Genomic DNA, 16112 nt, shown 5'->3' with positions numbered 1-16112 from the left:
CTTATTTCCTCTAGCCAAGTTGATTCAAAGAGTATTGTATAATTTAACGAGTGTTTGAAAGCACCACAGCAGTGACAAATGGAAGAATTTAAAACAAAAAAATACAATGCAAAACACGTATTCTTTTCTATTATTTAGTTGTTTATTTTTTTAGTACACGTGGCATTACTAGAATGATGTTAATAGATTTGCCGGGCAACAGGCAGAGAACATATTTCTGACCTTATTCCTTACAAGCCTACATTTCCCAGAAGCTCTTGCGAAACTAACTCACGATTGAGCTAAAAGTGTGGCTAACACGTGAATGATTCAATTAAAGGAGTAAGTGCGACTTCTACTCATAAGGTAAGATACTTTTAAAATGCAATGCCTACAAACAAAATCAATGTTTTTATTTATTACATCTAAAATTTTGAGTGTGTCGACTAGTGTCTCAGATGTTGTTGAACAAATAGTGGTTCATTATGAAAACAAAGCTGCGAAGTGAAGGATGAATCCTAAGACTTCTCCAAAGTGTTGGTCTCTTTTAGAAACCATAGGAAATATTACCTCTTCAGCGTCAGAACATTGAAATGATAATGTGTAATAATTCACCACTAGAGGTAGTTGTAGCTTAGAATGGTGCTGAGTGTGCATATGAAGAAGACACACTATGGAAACCCAAAATTTGGCCAAATTTGTCAGCTTACTTCAATATTTTTTGCATGGATTTAACAATAAAAGATTGAGTGAGTTGGAACAACTGAAACGAGCCTACAGCTGGAGTTGATCAGAGCTGGTGTAAGTTGGGAACTGTTAGCTACTGGAGAACCAACTAAAAAGGCCTGTAAAATGTTTTTGTTGGGATTTGTCAGGCGTCAAGACACTCAATCGCTGAACTCCGCTATGGAAAGAGGGTTGACTCTGAAGGACGAAGCAGGAAACGCTAAAAGTAGCGGCTATCGAAAGCCTGCAGCCAAGTCACCATTACGAATACCTAGAGAAGGAAACAATGGTAAAAAGTGGAAGATACCGGAATCACAGAACTCTGGGGTACAGTCATTTTTAGCAGGGGTGTGAAACTCATTTGAGCTCAGAGGACACAGAGTAGAAAAAAAACTCTCACTTGGGGTGGACTAGTACACTGAAGAGAAAGAGGGGGATTGAGTACAAGAGATAGAAAAACTGAGAGAATGGAAGAAAGAGAGGAGGAAAATAAGAGAAAAAGAGAGAGATGGAGCGAGGAAAGAGAGACAGTAACGAAAAAGAGACACAGAGGAAGAGAGAAAGAGAAACCAAGTCGGGTCGAAAGAGAGACAAAGTGAAAAAGAGAGAGCGAGAAGAAACATACAGACAAAGGAAGAGAGAAAGAATGGATAAGAGAAAGAGACAAAGCAAAAGAAAAAGCAAAGAGCAAGAGAAAGAAAGAAGATACAGAGAGTGAGTGAGAAAGTAAGACTGGGAAAGAGGGATAGACTTAGAGAAGGACAGAGAGAGAAAGACTGAGAGTGAGATAAAGACTGAGGGAGAAAAACTGGGGGACAAAGAGTAAGAGAGAGAAAAACCGAAATACACCTCCAGTGGCTTTGTCAACATCAAGTGGTCATATTTAAAATTGCAGCTCATTTTGTCTCGCATGCCAGATTCAGTCTGTTGGCGGGTCTAATCTGGCCCGCAAGGCACATGTTTGAATCCCTATTTTACAGCTTTTAGCCAAATGGCTAGCATGAATGGCTAGAGGACAAAACCATGGACAAAAAGTCAAAGATGCCTGAATGACAGACTCAGCGACCAGGGCTCTGTTGTGTGCCGTAAGCGTTAATTGTTAAAAGACAAGCTACGTTGTGAAATGGTCTTCCCGGCTACTGTTTTTGTAAGATGGCGGCCAAAAATGGCAGCCAGTTAAGTAGTATAATTAAAATGTTCCAGACCAATAAATCCTCAAAGCCCCAGTCTGTAATATTTGACCACCAGACGGCACTGTGTTGTTTAATGCAAACAAAAACCATTGGGAGGATAGTTCATGTTTTTGCAGAGTATTCAAATCAATGTTTTTTTTCCTGACTGAAATATTTTTTTACCACTAGGAGGCACTAAATATTGCACACTGTCCCTTAAAAAAACATGTTAATGATATTTGAATATGTGTGCTTTTTGTTTCAAGGCGGGGTGCATCATCTGTAAACTTAAGCCTGCAATCATGACTTAAAGCCAGGAGATGGCAGCAGAGTACCACATGTTTTGCCTTTATTTCTTAGACACTCTTGAATAAACTCTTCTTTTTTCACCCTTTTGGGGGTTTGTTCCGCCCGGAACAAGCCTATAAAAATAAAATAATAGCAGACAGGTGCAATGGAAAACAAAGCATAAGGGCTCTTTGAACTCCATTGGGCATTAATAACACATTCGCAATAGAGAAAACGGTTCACTTCAAGTTTTTGTGGACCCCTCAAACGATGCACCCCACCCTTAAATGAAAGTATTTTCTTACCACAAGGGGACGCTAGATAACAATAGGGCTTTAAACTATCTTTGGATTGATTATGGACAGTTGAGTGCTACAAGCAAAAAAAGAGAAAAAAAAAAACTAGATAGATAGATAGATAGATAGATAGATACTTTGTTCATCCCCGAAGGGAAATTCACATTTCCAGCAGCATCCCTGAGCTGAGAACAATCGAGAACAATCGAAAATAACACGGGAGCTGCTGGAGTGGCTGCCATTCGTGACGGCGCCGGAAGAAAAGATTCAATTTGAATCATTTACAAACAAACAAACAATTGAATCATGTACAAACAAACAAACAAAATATTCATGTTTCAATAAGTGGAGTGTTGATAAAATATTTCTGATACTGATATAACCAGATAAAACTAATTTTAAGTTACCTGTCCAAATGAATGTTGTGCCATCTCACCTTTCCCACTCTCTCTCCTGCAGTTGACTTGCTGCTGCTCGCTCCTGAAACTAATACTTACCTCTTTGTGTATTGCCTGCATATGGCGACACCCTCTTTCAGCTTGTCTGTCAGAACCTTGATCTAGAGCATCAAGGTGTCAGTGTGTCCCTACAACTGAATTTTAGCGTCTCAGCTTTAAAAAGAAAAGCCCGGAAAATATTTTCGAAACCTGACAGCCCGAAGAATTTAGCAAGAAATGACAAAAATAAGGGTTTTATTTTATTGTAATATTTTCAAATCATGACTTTCTGGTATTTTAATTTTATTCCTAGATGTTCTAAATGTGTTTGATTAACCAATATTGTTATACTACAAAAATACTACTACAGAAATATTATGACGGAAATACTACAAAAATACAACGACAATAATAATACAGATATACTACAAAAATTATACTGTGGAAATACTACAAAATACTTTTAAAGATACAACTACAGAAATATCATGACAGACATAATATAATAAAAAACTACTACAGAATTATGACTGAAATACTACAAAATACGATGAGAGTAGTAATTTAAAACAAAAATAAGACCGGAGAGTAGGGCATTACAGTAATCGAGACGGGAAGTAACAAACGCGTGAATTATAATCACACAAAATACTACAGAAATCCTACAATAATACAACTATGGAGATACTTCAAAAATACTACTATAGAAATACAACAACAATACCACTACGGTAATAACATAATAAAATATACAACTGCAGAAATATCATGACAGATATATTACAATAAAAAAACTACAACAGAAATCTGACTGAAATACTACAAAATACTATAACAGGATTACTATGAAACGAAAATACAACTACAATAATATTACAGATATTTTCCAATAAAATCCGCAGTAAAAATACTACAAAATACTATGACAGTAATACTATAATACAAAAATACAGTCATATTACAAAATCCTACAGAAATCCAACAACGACAATAATACCACTACAACAAGACTATAATAAAAACTACAACCACAGAAGTATTATGACAGACGTATTATAATAGAAATATTACTACAGAATTATGACAGAAATACTACAAAATACTATGACAGTAATATTGTAATACAAAAATACAACTACACTCATTTTACAACATATTACAAAATACTACAGAAATGCTACAAACATACTACTATGGAAATACTACAAAAAATACTATTACAAAAAGATTACGACATAAATACTACAGTAATACTACAAAAACAATACATATATACTACAAAAAATAAACTATGGAAACACTACAAAAATACTACAGAAATACTAGAACATACTGCTAAGGAAATACTACTGTAGAAATACTACAAAATTAAAAGTACAAAACAAAAAAATGCAGCCCTTTGAGACTTTTTGTGATCAAGAGCTATACAAATTAATGACTTGACTTAACGCGTCCTTCTTATTTGCCTGCCGTACCGCTTTTTACCAATAGAGCGCAGTGTTGGTCCATGTTTCCCTTTGAAATCTGAACTCTTCTTGCTGCTTTTGCTGTGCTCGAAGAAAACGGATTGACTCCTGATTGCAAACACATCCATGAAGCTTTTGAACACGTGATAAAAGATGTACTCAAAGTACAACAAAATATCATAAAATTTAGTTTTATTCATATTTCTTTATAAATCTATGCATTTTTAAATATTTTTAAATTTCAAACCTTGCAAGTTAAAAATCCTATAGTTTTGATGAATAATTTCTCAGTATTCATTTTCTTATTTTACTCTTTTCACATTTTAAAATATATTTCTTCCTATTTCACTGTATCTTTCCGCCCAAATTGAGAAAATAATTGAAAAATAAGTAAATAATAAACTTTTCAAGGCCGATCGTTTTTCTACGTCAACTTTATATGAAGTTTTTATATTTCACTTTTCTATTTTTTATTATTCAACTATATTAACCTCCAGTAAAGTATAGTAAAGCAAGAAAATAAAAAACCTCTCAGAGTAGACTTTATTTGATTATTGTATTACTGCATGATCCAAGAGCGCTTGAGTTTAAGGGTACAAACTGATGACCATACGTTCTACTTTACGTTCTCTTTTGGTTAACACCAGAATTCATGTTTCAGTCAACCACAGCAAGTTGTCCTGGTTCTGAGGCAGCAAAGCAACCCCAGACTATCACACTGCCGCAACCATGCTTTACAGTTGACCACATGTTCTTTTTGTCAAATGATGTGCAATTCGTACGCCAGATGTAACAGGCTCCACACCTTCCAGAAAGTTCAATTTTTAAATCATCAGTCCACAGAATGGTTTTCCAAAAGTCTTGAAAATAATCAAGTTGCTTTTTTTTATGTGAGAAGACTCCTTGTGTTATTTTCTGAGAGCAGTGTTTTTTCCTGGGAACTCTCCAACAGATGACGTTTTTGGCCACTGTCTTTCTTATAGTGGAGTCATGAACGCTGACCTTAACAGCGAGCCCTGCAGTTCCTTGGATATTTTCTGGGGTTTTGTAACCTCCTGGATGAGCCATTGTCACATTCTTGGAGTCGTCTTAATTGGTCGACAACTCCTGCGAGGGTTTGCTACTGTTCCTGGTTTATTCCATTTGTGGATAATGGCTCTGACAGTGGTTTGCTGGAGGCCTCAGCCTTGGAAATTGCTTTGTGACCTTTTCAGGACTGATAGATCCCAACCACTTTTTGTCTAATTCCTTCTAGAATTTCTTTGGATAGTGGCGTGTCATTTGTGTTCTTGAGATTTTGTAGCCTACTTCACTTTGTCCAACAGATGAAATTTAAGTGATTTCTCGATTTATCACTGGTGGTGGCAATCAATTTTTGTGTGGCCTGTGGAATTGAACTCACCTTTTTTGAAACTGTGGTTAGTCACAATTACTTACAAAACTGCATTTTGGGTTTCCTTGGGTTGCCTCTGTGTGATATTAAAATTGGTTTTATGATCTTTTATGAGTGATAAATATGCAAAAAACACAGAATAGATATGACACTGTACCAACAAACACAGCAGCAAGCATCCCCACACAAACACTGGATTCTAAAGAGCTATCCTTTATTTTTATCTCCCGAGAGGTTTCGTCTCAGAGGGCAAACGGTGAAAACACGCTTTGGATGGCACGTGCCCGCGTGGGTCTATACGGGCATTCCTACTGTAAAGAGCAACTCACGTGTCTGAGAAAGTCTCAAACCTCGCTGGCGTGCATTTCACGGCTGCTTTCGCTTGTCAGGGCCGTAAATCTGCAGAGAGCGCCGGGTCGGAGGAGACGACATCATGAATTAGTGTCAAGGAGGCTGCACGGTAATGCAAATGCATGCGGTTAGGATTTGAGCTAGACAAATACGCAGTCCGATATTGGTTGCCATAGGAATAGAGGTCATTTTTATTAGGATCTCCAAACAGGATCTCATACATGATTCATGCATGGACATGTCTTTGGTGTGGAAAGAAAGAGACGTTAACCTTGAGGAAGTAAAACGTAGGGATGCACAACAGTTATCGGACTGAAAATGGCCCATTAGTTGGTCGCCTCTCCACTCAACCTCTACATAATGTGCACAAGGCGTTGGAGCTCTATCCCATTCCTCAGTTGTAGATAGTTTCTATAGAGGTAGTTGCAAAACTTGCTCATATTTCCTCTGTTCACCTTCGTAATGTGTGCGAGGCACCGGCGAGCTAGTAGAACTTTTAGCACAACTTGGTCGTGTCTCCGCTCCTCTTCATAGTGTTGGCGAGGCACTGAAGAGTTTACTTAGAAAGATGTGAAGCAATTTTGGTTCCAATTTGAATGTATTTTGAAATTCAGTAGAAGTAGTAGCATCATCTTCTCTACTTCTTCATAATGTGAGCGAGGCACTGAAGAGTTCATCTCGAAAGATTTAAGGCATTTATGTTCCTCATGCGACTATGATTTGATTTTCTGTAGGACTTGTAGCACAACTTGGTCGTGTCTCCTCTCTACTCTTCATAATGTTGGCGAGGCACCAGAGAGTTCACCTAGAAAGATATGAAGTATTTTTGTTCCTCATTTAAATGTGCTTTGAATTTCTACAAAAGTATAAGCACAACATGGTTGTGTCTCCTCCCTTCCTCTTCATAACGCGAGCGAGGCACGGAAGAGTTCACATAAAAACATTTAAAATATTTATGTTTCTCATGCGAATATATTTTTATTTTCTGTAGGACTTTTTGCACAACTTGGTCATGTCTCCTCTCTACCTCTTCATAATGTAGGCAAGGCACCGAAGAGTTCATCCAGAAAGATATGAAGCATTTTTGTTCCTCAATTGAATGTATTTCAAATTTCTAAAGAAGTAGTGGCACAACTTAGCATTTTATCTTCACTATTCTTCATAATGTGCCCTAGGCACTGAAGAGTTCACCTAGAACAATTGAAAGCATTTATGTTCCTCATGTGAATATATTTTGATTTTCTGTGGGACCAGTAGCACAACTTGGGGCTACAGGATCCTTGGGCAAGACCCTGAATCCCTAATGCCCCCGATAAGCAGGTAGTTGCCTTACATGGCTGACTCTGCTATCGGTGTGTGAATGGTTAAGTATGAAGCACATTGTAAAACGCTGTGGTAGGTCTTCATTGACTAGAAAAGCGCTATATGAATGCAGACCATTTACATTTAACTTGGTCGTGTCTCCTCTCTACCTCTTCATAATTTGTGCGAGGCACTGAAGAGCTCACCTAAAAAGATTGAAAGCATTTATGTTCCTCATGCAAATATATTTTGATTTTCTGTAGAAGTAAGTAGCACAACTTTGTCGTGTCTCCTCTCTACCTCTTCATACTATTGGCGAGGGATCGGAGAGCTCACCTAGAAATATTTAAAGCATTGATGTTCATTATTAGAATATATTTTGATTTTCTAAAGAAGTACTAGCACAACTTTGCAGCTTCACTATTCTTCATAAAGTGTGCTATGCACCAGAGAGCTTGGCCACATGAGTCTTGTGGGTCGGAATGTGTAAAGGCTGTTATTAGGCTTGTTATTATTATAACTGTTATCGTTATTTTTGTAGTTGTGGTTATTGTTGCATTTATTGTTATTATCATTATCAACTATATGACTATCCTTATTGTTATTGTTGAACGTTGGTATTTTGCGCTCACCATTATATCATGCAAATTCATCACAATCCGCAGCTATATTTATATACAAAATATTGAGGTGTATAAATATGTTGGTGATGTTGGTGAAATCTAATTAAATGGAGATACAATCACATAGAGATAATTTTTAAAAAGAACACAAAAAATGACATGTTCTGCACAAAACAGACATGTTCTGCACAATTTATAGTTAGGGAAGACAAGTGGGAGCGTGATGCTGGAGGCATATAGCCCAAGCTACCACGTCTATTTTTAATGCGCAGTTTAGGACACTTAGCCTTGGATGGTCCTGCTGCCTGCGGGTGGACCCCCTCTAGCAGCAGGTCCAAAGATACTTTGTATGATAGACAACACACACCACAAAAAAGTCAGTTGTCACAATGAGCACTGATGAGTATTGTTCTTATAATATATTAGCTACTCCTTATTACATAGTATTCCTATTTATGTTTGCATTTGTGGCGGAGCTCAAATTTCGTTATACTTGTATAATGACAATAAAGGCATTTAATTTAAGTGTACTGAAAAAGTATGGAGACAGCAATGATGATAATGATGATGATGAGTGACTGTGCATCTACAGAACCAATGTATATTCATTATGTGTTTTTTTACATGTAAATACACAAGAGATTTAGCTGTAAAACACAATTATTAAGGAAGTTTGGGGATAGGATTTAAAGGCCCGGTCACACAGCCTTTCACGGGCGTATCGAGGCTGAATCACGTCCATAAATTTCTTCCCGTGAAGCAGACGCTGTTGGACGCTTTGAGATCGCGATACAGACGAGATACAGCCGTGCTTTACACGCGGTAAGAAATTCACACGCGGTTGGCCGCGCGAAAAAGTTTTGCGCTGCTCAAAACTTTAGACCACGGTTAACCGCGGGCGGCACACGTGGTACACACGAGGTAAAGACGCGGTACGAACGTGCTAGGACGTGCTACGGCTGCGGCCAAGACGTGGTTACACGCGGGTAGGACGCGAAATTTTAGCGGGTAATCGCGGGTGGAGCACAGTCATAGCACGTTTGTTCTGCGCCTGTATCGCGGTGTTATCACGTGCATTAGCGCGTGTACCGCGTGTAAGCACGGTCAAACACGATGCAGCCGATGTTACCCGCGATAAGGACGCGGAACAGTCACCGGCGTCTGTTTCGCGGGCAGACCACGGGTAAACAGCGGGTTTACCCAATTTTGCACATTTTCCACCGCGCCTGCTTCACGGGCAGAAACTTCTGGCCGTGATTCAGCTGCGATACGCCCGTGAAAGGCTGTGTGACCAGGCCTTAACAAGCATATGTTTCTTCCTATTCCTTTTCGGACATGTTGCGTAAACATTGTTTTTGTTTTTTTGACTTGTAGTTTTGTTAGATGTGTATTCATGAGGTGTTTTTTTTACATGTAAATACACAAGAGATTTAGCTGTAAAACACAATTATTAAGGAAGTTTGGGGGTAGGATTTAACAAGCATATGTTTCTTCCTATTCCTTTCGGACATGTTGCGTAAACATTGTTTTTGTTTTTTTGTTTTTATCATGTTAAAAAAAAAGTGCCATTCATTCATTGTACGGGCTTCTGAATTTGAGCCAGTACTTGAACCTTGTTTTGGTTTTAGAATGTTTTTTTTTGTCACAGGAAAAATAAAGTAAAATAAGCAAATTGATTTTTCCTGTGATTTTTCCTGGTTGCTCTTAACCTCAATAAACAAGGGTTTACAGTACCATGCTCATTTGATGTATTTTACCTACCCAAATATTCCTTTTAATTGTTTTCTTTTAAGTATTTTATTCACATGTTTATCCATGTCGTCACATGTAGTCTTTTTGTGAATAATATCCACTATGTTGTTATCGATAACAATAAAAACAAGTTTATTCATGTATTTTATCTAACTAATTTGTTTTGTCTTATTCCAATTCATTCTTGGCAAATAAATAATTTGTTTTGCTTTATTATCTGTTTATCTGCCATCTGCCATATCATATTTTTTCATTATGCCTTTTGTTTTGTTGACAAAAATGAAAAACCTTTCGTAACCGTTTTTGTGGCAGATTATTTAAAATGTCTTAATTTGATAGATTTTTGTCTGTTTTCTGTTTTGGGCGCAAACTTTAAATTCATTTAGTGTCCCTCTTCATTCCATGTTTTTATGTCCTTGTGCCGCAATCTGTTATTAAGTCAGTCAGAGGGGAGGCACCTGCACTCTCCTTTTTTTGCTGTTGTAGGTTGTGGTGGTGTTTATGAATGAGCCAGGTCCGCAGGATGTGAATGGAAAAAAAAAAGATTAGGGGGGTGGGGCGAAAAGAGGCTTGAATGAAATACCAAATTGAAAGCCGAGAGAGGAATTTTAACGGAATCGTCCCCTTTTTTTCTGTACTTTGTGTACCAGCCAGTGGGGAATCTCCCCTACCTGACTCACCCCTCCACATTAGCTTTTCCTGCGCTAGCTCCGTGCTTTGAATAATAAGAAGGCGGTTGTCCTGGCAACCGTCTCCGGCTGACTGATGGGCACGGTCCTGGTAAACGGAAAACGCCGGTGTGTCTGTGTGTCAATGAGTGTTCTGATGTCGTAGTGGGAGACTCGACAATCATCATCAAGATTTTTTTCGCGTTTGCGCCAATGACGCCGATTGCTAATGTTAAGAGGCCTAGCGCAAGTTAAACACATGGGGTGACTCACCACCTTACGGTAATAATAAGTTAGAGCGGCGGTTACTCACTTACACACAGCATGCAATTTAATAATGCAGCTACTTGATTTGATTAAATATTTGGTGCAAAGCGTTCATTGTGAGGGTTTGCCCGGGCGTCGAAGCACATAATAGCATATTTTTACGATGTGAGGCAGGTAAAGAAGAAGAGATTCATACTGTACGTAAATATGGTTGGGAAAAAACGGGTCTTGGTGCAGTTCCTCCAATAATTTAGGGCATTGGTCCAGTAGACCCCAAGGTTCCGACATCCTAGCCTACAATGTTTTTGCGTTACAATGTGGAATGCAATTTTTTTTGCCCCTTATCAGGGCATTTTTTCCCCATCATACAACATCAACAACAAATTATTACATGTGCCCAAAAACTTTGATCCGACTGTCTGTAATTTTGTGCCTATGGCTTTGCGAATCACGTGCCTCATACGACCCCAATGTTGTGTCTGCTATTAGTGGATGTCATATAAGATGCTGGTGTAAACCCTGTTAAAAGTGAGTTAGAAATGAGTAAATAAAAGGATAATTCGACATTTGAATAAAATATTAAAATTCAATAAGAAATGCATTTTAGTAAATAACTTATCGTATAACAAAATTATCAAATTGATTACTTTAATGATCAATTTGTACTTCCCTGTTTCAACAAAGTTTTGTAAAAAAAGACATCAAAGACATGAGCTTTTGAATTGAATTTATGTGACATTGATATCACCATTATGAAACATTCTATCCAACGAGATTAGACACGGCACTCAAGGCTAAACATGTAATAAAGACTTTAAAGAGAAAAAAAAAGACAATTGACATATAATAATTGAAAATTCCTCGATCCCTTGGACTTTTGGAAATCTCGGTGAGTCGTGAGCCACCCCAGACCAAGAATCCAGCCAGAATCTGAATTATAGAGCCATGCATCATGGTCGCAGTAGGAATTGGAATATTCCTTTGATCATTACTGTTAGTCAAGTCAAGTCAAGTCATGTTTATTTGTATAGCCCTTAATCACAAAGAGTGTCAAAGGGCTGTTTGCTCATTCTCTTTAAGAAAACGGTGATAACCATGGATTTTGAATTCGTTGAGTTGGAAAACATCGGAATTTGGATTTCCTTGCTTGTTTGAGGAACATTCTTTCTGTTCATGTGACTTTTCATTGAAATTTGAAGTGTATTATTGTGACTTTAAATTCTGACACGAAATATATATACCGTATTTTCCGCACTATAAGGCGCACCTAAAAGTCTACATTTTTTTCAAAAGCTGACCATGCGCCTTATAACACAGTGCGCCTTATATATGGCTCAATATTAAATTCGCAAGGTCTCGCAACTACGAGAAACAGCCGCCGACTCCATTTTTCGCGCTGTGCATACTGGGAAATATTAAACAACAATTCTCTTTTATACGTGCAGGGAGACAGCGCCAGGCGACATACGCCACCATCTGTCAGTGGATCGTAAATGCATGGGCTGATATATCAGTCTCAACTGTGGTCCGAGCTTTCAAGAAGACGGGAATTGTCCCCGAACAGCCAGACAACATCAGCGACACTGACTCAATTAATGACGACCTTGATGAAACGGAGCCGGACGTGTTGGATGGCCCATTCACTGAGATGGTCAATTCGAACAATGCAGAAGAAGAATTCGAGGGATTCGTCGATGAGGAGCTTATAGAGTGATCTTTGTTTTTCTTTTGTGTGTTTACGTTTTACATTTTATAGTTATTATGTTATTGCTTTATTGTTATTGTTTTGCACTTGTTGTTTTTGCACATTACGAGTGTCACTTTATTGCGATTGCACTAACGTTTCATTTAAAATAACAGTATCAGACGTTTTTTTTTTTGCGTGTTGACTAAATGGAGGAAAAGTAAAATGATATGCCTTGATGTTGTTCAAAGATGTTAAAGATGTGTCACGAAAATGCTTTACCTCAGAGAAAATAATAAAACGGCTGTTTATTTATTTTGGGAGTGAATGGAGTTGTGGAAAGCTTGTTCGTTAACAATAAAGTTTGACCATTTTGAATGTTTTGTTGACATTCCCTTTAGCGTGGCAACATCTAGAGGTTGCATAACGTAACTACATTCTCTACTGTAGTCAAGTCAAGTCACATTTATTTACCGTAAATAGCCCTTAATCACAAAAATGTCTCAAAGGACTGCACAGGATTACAATTACAAAATTGCACAATTACCTGATCTTAAACCAGCATGCACTTATAGCGCCTTATAATGGGGTGCGTCTTATGTATGGCAAAAGTTTTAAAATATATCATTCATTGAAGGTGCGCCTTATAACACGGTGCGCTATATAGTGCGGAAAATACGGTAGGTTGTTTCGAAAACCCATCAGTGCACATAAATGTAAAATTTGTGACTAATAATAGATTATCAACCAAAATTAATGTAGATGACCGGTCATGAAGCTGAAATAGAAATAAAACATTGTAAGTGAACCAATAATACCCAAAATTAGGACCAGAGTGTTCTTTTTCTAAAATTTATGTTAAATGTTGTCTATTGTCATGTTCATTGTTCATTAATTTACCAGCTTTTGTTCAAATTAATTTCGACTCTGATGATTTCTCTATTTTACCACTCTTCAAACCCCGACGTAGCCTAGTAGCTTTTCTTCTTTCTAGCTAACAGCATAGGTGCTACACTGGTGTGTTGTTGGTTAGCATTGCGACATCATGAATATGTCGATACAGTATAAAAACTAGCTAGCCTCAATTAGTCAGCTTTTAGCTTGAAAAAAATGCACATAATACGTAGCAAAAAATAATTGTTTTGACCAGTGAGAACACAATTAGCTTGATCTGTTAGCTGCTTGCTTTAGTATCTGCATTGATAATTCCGACAGTTGTTTTTAGCCAATCAGAACGCAAGACAGTCAACCACAGACAAGCATGGCATGCTAGCGGCTTCATGATCAACTCAATGTGCATAGGATCGATGGGAACCGAAACAGTTATTTGTTCTACTGTGTTTCATCTTTACCATGCTGCTGTTGGGTCGGTTAGCTATCAGTGAGAGATGTTTGTGATTACTGCAGCAGCTTTACTTTCACTTTCTTGGAGTATTGTCGCTCCGTCCTCGTTAGCATATGACATTAACAAATACAAGCAAAGGTGGTGTTTCGTAATAAAAGTAAAACTTGTAAATTATTATAGCCTCTATATACCATCATCTCTCACAAATCGTGTAGGTGGTACGGGACTTCTGAGTTCGTCATAGATGGCAAACATTTTGCATCCACTCTTCCAAGGTTATTAGCGTCTTTGTACACCTGGATGCCATGAATATAACTACCGTATTTTCCGCACTATAAGGCGCACCGGGTTATAAGGCGCTACAATGGGAACATCGACAAAACAGTCAGATAGTTCAGTCAAACTTATTACCCCTTAACCGAAAGCTTGCAAAGAAGCAAATACGTGTCAGACATGTGCGGATGCGGTGTCCGTACGATGTCACCAAACAAACATTTCTTAGTTTCCATTTTATTTTTTGCTGGCAACTGTGTGGACAGCAAAGTAAGAATTTTATTGTGCAGGGAAACGGGGTTCTTTACTGTGCATATGACAATAAACACTTTGAATTGAATTTAGTTTAAAAATAGACTCATCACAGAAACATCAAGATCGTTCTAAAACAAGATACCGGGAAAATATAAAGCCGCATAGCTCACCTAAATTCTCATGCAGCCATCACGTTCAATAATGATACGTAGCCATGGTCTTCTTACAACCGTGAGTGTAGTAAATCCAGGAGAGTAAAATATTTACAAACAGAGAATAGTAAAAAATGTTTTCTCTATGCCGTAGTGCAACCCAACATGTGATACACATTCATCTTTTTTGGCCAATTGCAGGCTTTGTTTCGCCCCTTTAGCCTATGCGAGCCTGTGTAAATGATAAAAAGGATCCGCCCCCTTTACCTCCGAATAACTTTAGCCAATAGTGACTGATTCAAATGATGATTGACACATTGGTTAGGAAATGAAACGCCGGTATATAAATCCCAGCATAGACCGCGGACAACTTCGCCTTCGGGGGAAAATCTAGTCGGCGGCTGCTTGCTTTAGTTGTAAGACTTTGCGACTTAATATTGATCCATATATAAGGCGCACTGTATTATAAGGCGCATGGTCAGCTTTTGAAAAATATAAGTGCACCTTATAGTGCGGAAAATACGGTACATAATAATTGAGAACCTTTTCTATTGTCTTTTGAGATAGGTTTGCATAATAAGAAAGAAATTATATGGCTATGCTAACAGGAATAGCGACTAAAGAGTCGCTCGCTGCCCTGTTTGTTCCGGATGTAACTATATTGCAACTATGGTGGGCGTGGCTTGGCGCTCTTTTGGATCTATTAATAGTCCTTAATTTAGGGGGTCACCAGCCGCTCCCAACACAACATTAGCAACTAGCACTATTCAACCCATTTTGTGCCAATATGTATACATACGTTTTCAGAAGCATTGTTCCTGATTTCCAAGATGTAAAAGGATTTTTTTTAAATTATAAAAACCATTATAAAATGCCTGGCACAGTTTATCAGTAAGTTTCAAACGTTTAGGAAAGATTTCAGTATGTTAAATCGACATTAGATGGCAGGAATAGCTTTGATCAGATCTTTTTTTCACACACTAAAAAAAGCCCTCACTTTTTAGTTTTGCTTCCTTCATCTAGAGATTGATGTGTGGAGGTGGCCCGGTATGGCGAGTGTAGGTGTAGTGAAGCAGTGTGGTCAGATTAGAGAATATATGGATAAGTATGCTTCAAGCTTTTTTTTTTCTAAAAAGATGACGACGTCTATTTGTCATTTTAGGGACAGGAAGGAAGGACTTTTTGCCCATCGCCACGATGACCGAAATCGTGTAATCAAGTCAATGGAATCATCGGGCACTGAAAAGTTCTTGCAAAGTTCATGCATCTTGCATGAATTAGTCAGTGTTCTTGCAGTATATTATTTTGCAAGCAGAGTGCCCTTGTGTTTATTGAAAGCCTTGTTTAGATAATGAGTCCAAATAGCAAAAATGAGCTGGCAACGGCTTTTCCGATTTGAGAGAAACCTCCAGCATTAATTGAGTTAAGCAGCTTACGTCGCAGACGCTGTCTCAAGCTGTATTAGCATTAGCAACTAGCATTAACAACTACCATCTAGTGTTGCTCAAATAAAACATTCGGAAATTGAAAATGAATGTACTGCAAAGAAATATTATATTTTTGTTATGCGAAGTATTATTTTCTTTGATTTTTCAACGTCATCAGCCTAATCTCAGCACATATTTAGCTTTAGTGGTTAGCTGTTAGCTCTAATATTTTCCAGCATTGTTGTCAGGTGTTGCT

The 16112-nt window shown here is 37.9% G+C and overlaps 1 long non-coding RNA gene across 1 annotated transcript in view; it reads left to right on the top strand.

Moving 5' to 3' along the window:
* The first annotated feature begins 269 nt into the window (after nucleotides 1-269).
* Nucleotides 270-16112, top strand: part of LOC148376360 (uncharacterized) — a 66841-nt gene continuing 50998 nt past the window's right edge. The window contains exon 1 of the long non-coding RNA XR_015847078.1: nucleotides 270-345. This is a non-coding gene — a long non-coding RNA (uncharacterized LOC148376360). The remainder of the gene's footprint in view (nucleotides 346-16112) is intronic.

The sequence above is a fragment of the Urocampus carinirostris genome, chromosome 1 (genome assembly GCF_059441175.1).
Source record: "Urocampus carinirostris isolate Australia breed hairy pipefish chromosome 1, RoL_Ucar_1.0, whole genome shotgun sequence".
Taxonomy (NCBI): domain Eukaryota; kingdom Metazoa; phylum Chordata; class Actinopteri; order Syngnathiformes; family Syngnathidae; genus Urocampus; species Urocampus carinirostris.
The sequence above is the reverse complement of the archived record's forward strand: the minus strand, read 5'-3'. Positions and strand labels throughout refer to the sequence as shown.